This window comes from Mus caroli, chromosome 15 (genome assembly GCF_900094665.2).
Source record: "Mus caroli chromosome 15, CAROLI_EIJ_v1.1, whole genome shotgun sequence".
Lineage (NCBI taxonomy): Eukaryota > Metazoa > Chordata > Mammalia > Rodentia > Muridae > Mus > Mus caroli.
In genome coordinates, this window is record NC_034584.1 from 44,499,041 (window position 1) to 44,504,629 (window position 5,589).

Below are 5,589 nucleotides of genomic sequence, written 5' to 3' on the forward strand. Positions count from 1 at the left end.
TTTTGTTCAATTCCATCACCTGTTTGGAGTGTGTTTTCCTGTTTTTCTTTAAGGACTGGTAACTCTTTAGCAGTGTTCTCCTGTATTCCTTTAAGTGTGTTATTAAAGTCCTTCTTGATGTCCTCTACCCGCATTTAGAGATATTATTTTAAATATGAGTCTTGCATTTCGTATCCAGAAATGTGTTGGGGTATCCAGAACTGGATGAGTTGGGAGTGCTGATTTCTGATGATGGTGAGTGGTNTTGGTTTCTGTTAGTAAGATTCTTAAGTTTGCCTTTTGCCATCTGGTAATCTCTGGAGTTAGTTGTTATAGGTGTCTCTCGTTGGAGCTTGTTCCTCCTGTGATTCTGATAGCTTCTGTCAGCATACCTGGGAGTGCAGCTCTCTCCTGAGTTTCAGTGATCAGAGGACTCTCTGCAGGCAAGCTCTCCTCTTGCAGGGAAGGTGCATAGATATCAGGTGTTCTTACTTGCCTCCTGGCTGAAGATGAAGGGCTGAAACACAGCCTGTCCCAGAAGCTGTGTCACTTCTGCCTGTCCCAGACGCTGTGTAGCTTCTGTAGTCTGCACTCTCACCTGTGCAGACTAGTCACTGAGGGATTTGGGACCCAAGATGGCTCCCCCAGGTGCTCTGGCAGAGCCTTCCCTGGCAGATACCTCTCCTCGAGTGGAGAAGGTGCCTGGATGCCTGGAGCCAGAAACGGGGTCTGTCCCAGAAGCTGTGTCACTTCTACTTGTACCAGAAGCTATGTAGCTTCTGTAGTACACACACTCACCTGTGCAGACAAGTCACTGGGAGATTCAGGACCCAAGATCCAGCTACTGAATTCTTTTCCTCTGTAGTATATATAGGTATCATCCTAGCAACAGATTTTACTACTTTTCCCTGTTGTAAATATTCTTAATTTCTAATCTATGATCTATGAGTAACATTAATTCATTGTTTGCTTTTGTTTCTCATAAAAGATGCTAGTCCCCCAGCCATTCTATTTAGATGTAACACAGCCATATCACACAAACTAGACTAGTTAAAAACCAGTAAAATTCAGTTCTGAGGTCCTGTATGATTTAATAGCGAAAGAGATTACTTACTGATAGGCATGTAAATACATGTATTTAGACATGACCCATGGATAAACACTGTGCGGCACTAATGAAACAACCTGCTTTTGAATAGAGCTGACCCTGGGAAATGAACAGAGATGTTAAGACCTAGTATTTCATATGTGCATTTATCAGGCTTCTCTAATGATGCTTCTTATAGTCCAATCAATAGTTTTAATTGTTTTTAGAATATTTTAAAAATTGAAGACATACTAGACTGATAAAAATCATAGTGAGTTTCCCTATATTTCCATCCCCAACGCATATTTTCCTTTCGTCAGATCAAGTTAATTTTTTCTTTGAAGCTTTCACTTGCTCTAAGTGTGTATGTGACTTGTATGTGTGTGTGTGTGGGGGGTGGCTGTGTGTAAATTTTAGCAAGAGTTTCATAGATAACTCTTTTTTTCCAAGTGAGTGTTTAATGAGCTCAAGGACTTAATCCATCTCTTCCAGCTCCTCTTCTATATTAAATTTTGTTTTGTTTTGTTTTGTTTTGTTTTGTTTTGTTTTGTTTTGTTTTAATTTAATAATTAGTCATGTTGTTACTTTTAGTTGCAGAAAACCAATAAAGGAAAGTTGATGCCTGCGTATAGTTCTGTTACTTTGATTTACTCATGTGTTCCCAGTTGACATAGTATTCAACTCATATTTTCTGTTCAACACTTCTCATGCTTCCTCTTCAGTTGTTGTAGTCTGTTAGAGAGATCCTTGCTGAAATGGTTGTTTTGCTTTCATATAATATTTTTGTATAATTTCCTACGTTTCTTTTGCCAAAGTCATGATTAATGTGGATAACCAAGTAAAATATTGGAATGTGCATTTGAGTTATTCCTTCTACTGAGCAAAGTCTTTGACAGATAAATCATTCAAACCAAAGTCCAAGTGTAGTTTAAGCTGGTCTTCTTGCTAAATGCATTATAAGATGTCCTAAGAAACTAAAAAGAGTTAATGTAAGATTTTTAGAAATAGCAAATCATAAATAAGAAGTAATTATTTGCCCTCTAGGATTAAGTATAGATCATTAAATCCCTAAGAAAAAGTCGACAAGACAAAGAGAAAGTCAGAGTTTTGAAGGCTATTCTTTCTCAAGTATTTATTTATTTCTATTAGTAAAATTATGGTTATGAAAATCTGTTAACATTTAATTCATAAAAATCTAAAATAATTATAGGATAAACCAAATCTATAATTCACTGCACTGTAAAAATGTGGACAGTGTTTACATCTATGTAACTAATAAATGTGTTGAAACATACCAACAAATCATGACTAATACACAGCAGAAAATATTCATCAGCAAACCAGATATGAGGCAGAGCTTATAGGCTAATGAAATATGGTAAGTACATACAAGCTCCACAACTCATTAGGTACATACATTTTATCAGACTAGAAATGGTAAGTTAGACAGCTTATTAAGCATAGCTTCAGGTGGATGAGATGGCATAGTGGGAAAGGTGCTTACTAGACAAATCTGAGAAACCCAATTTTGGGGACCCATATAAAAGTGAATAGAGAGAATTGGCTCTACAAAGTTCTTTGACTCCCATACACATGCCATGGAGTGTAAGCTTGCATGCATGTACAGAATTAAAATTTTTTAAAAAATTAAAGAACAGAATTAATTTAATGTTATGTATACTAATGTGGGAAAGGAGAATCATGAAGAAAACAGAGAATATGAAAGTATTGCACATATTAACAACAACAGTTGGTTTAGAGCCTTGGAAGATGAACTGTTAGGTCTACTCTTTGTGTCTATAATCTCACCGAATACCCATATTCTGTTTATCAGCATCCAATTCTGTTTTAGCTCTACATTTTCAGTAGAAGAGGAATTCACCAAATTCTCAGAGCATAGCTCTCAGTAGCTAATGGCCTTCTACAGGTCCCATTCTGTGATGCTTCCATGGTGGCTTTCAATTACTACATATGCTGGAGTGTGGGCACCCTAGTGATAGCACCAGCTAAGTGAAAGCTGTAAGCATGGATATGCATACCACCTACAGGAACAAGCAACATGCTTCAGACAGTGGGAATAACCATGGACTTTTCATCTTCTCTTTCAAATATTCTGCTAGTATATTCCATTGGCACACTGATCAAATCTAAATAGGTACCAGTTGACATGTGAGTGTGAAAACTGTTTATTATGTAGTCAAACTCTCTGCACCATGAGTGAGGTAGGCAAAGATAATTCAGAGAGCCATCATGTCTAAGTAGGTCATGTATGTTATGTTAAAAAACTAGCTGGGATTGAGTAAGAACATATGATTAGCATTTATGAAGTAATAAAAAAATCAGTAAATTCTTCATACTCAATTTTGAAATGAAAGAAGAGAGGGAAGAAGGTAGAGAGAGAGAAGAAAGGGGGAAAGAAGGTAGTGAAGGAAAGAGGAAGAAAGGGCAGAAAGGATAAGTGAAAGAGAGAGACGAAAAATAAAAAATGTTTATGTGCTAACATTATTTCTTTACAAAAGGAGTCTGCAGGGGAAGAGTACTTATAATTTATTGTCTATATTTTGTATTGGTGAAAAATAAATATTTGGTACTAATATATGAAATAGTGCAAGGTACAAAGGTGGAAATTTGGAGAATGCCACTAGCAAAGAGAATATTTTTTTCTGAACTAATTTTTGTACAATACAAAATGTTTGGAGAAAAAAACTTTAAATGTATTCTTATGTTTTCAGGTAGAAGAATAATAAAGATTATTAGAAGGCAAACTTTCATTTTAAATATTATTATATTCTATATTAGACTCTCAAAGAAATTCAAGTATAAAATTATATTTATATAGTATAATTTATTTTATGTTACAAACATATACTTAATCTACAAAGGTGAAAAGGTGTTAGGACCATGCATGCTCATGCTGTTGAGAAAAATAAACTAGCCATAGATCAAAAACATATGAATCCACAGTGGATAAAAATTGAGTCTGATTCTATTCAGCACAAAGCAGAATAATCAAAACTAAAATAAGCCAAGAATCAAGAACCTTCCATTCTGGGGGTCCCTAAGAATTTTGAACATTGATATTCATCTTCACTTCATAAAGAATTGCACAGCTGGGCATTGGAGTAATGGGGAAAACTACTACCTAGGAAGACTTCCTTTCCATCATGCCCTCATACATTTTATTTTGCCTCATGTCACATACTTAGCCATGACCATATTATGTCTCTTAATGTAAGGAACATGACTCTGAAAAGGTACCAGAACTCCATGCTGCAGAACACAGGAATGCTCAGTGTGTTTTCATTTCATTGTGTTCTACTTTTTAATGCCTGTTAGAAAGAGAAGGAAATGCAAGTCAGTATTTTATCTTCCATTTATGCTGTTTATGACTTTTCCATGTTTGCTCTTTAGAAGGAAAAGAAAACTAAAGTTCCCAAAAAATTAATGGATCCACATCATAAAAAATATGGTGTATCTGAGGCCTGCAAAACATTCAATAAGAATGAACAACCACTCCATGATTTAAATCTACATACCTGGGTTTCATTATTAACTAGCAACTCAAAACTGTCAAAACACCAAGACACTGAATGACTTTTTATACAATAATTTCCCTAAGTCAATATATTAAAAGAAAACCACAAATGAATGGTATTAATGTCCATAAAAGGTAAATTCCAAGCCTATCTTTGGAGAATCAGAAAGCATGTTGGGGAGATACTTGCCTTAGTGAGAACTTAATCTTATCCAATATCTGTTAAAGAACAATAGGTTAAGGCACTTTGACAGTTGTTCCCCAAATGGTGGTGCTGCTTTCAGAGTTTGTAGACCATATACAAGATACATGTGGGTGAAATTCATCTCATGAGTGAAGCTTGAGGCTTAAAATCCCTTCCATACACCCTGATTCATCTCTGTCCTGGAATTCATCTGGTCCAAAAATATATGATCAAAGAGCTGCACCACTCTCTGGACAAGTGGTTGCTCCCACTCCCCTGCCTGGTCTGCTATAATGGACTGAGTTCCCTAAAACCATGAGCCAAAATAAATCTTTCCACCCATAACTTGCTTTGTGTAAGGCATTTGATCACAGCAATGAGGAGGGTAACTAATAAAATTACTGTGTATAATTCACAATATATAAAATGTTTCAAGTAAAACAAATATGAAGAGAATTTTTCATAATAATTCTGTCTCTCTGAAATGATTTCAACTTAGGATCACTATAGAAACGTGTGTGCTTCATGAGACATGAGAATTACAGTGTCCCAAGATGGGAGGCATGTAACTGCTCCAACCGTCTTCACTTCAATATTTCTCCCTTCATTTATTTTCTACAAGACTTCAGGTAGAGAAGAGACAGAAGAGAGGTGTACTGGCTAGTTTTGTGTCAACTTGACACAGCTGAAGTTATCACAGAGAAAGCTTCAGTTGAGGAGATGCCTCCATGAGATCCAACTGTAAGGGATTTTCTCAATTAGTGATCAAGGGGGAAAGGTCCCTTGTGGGTGGGACCATCTCTG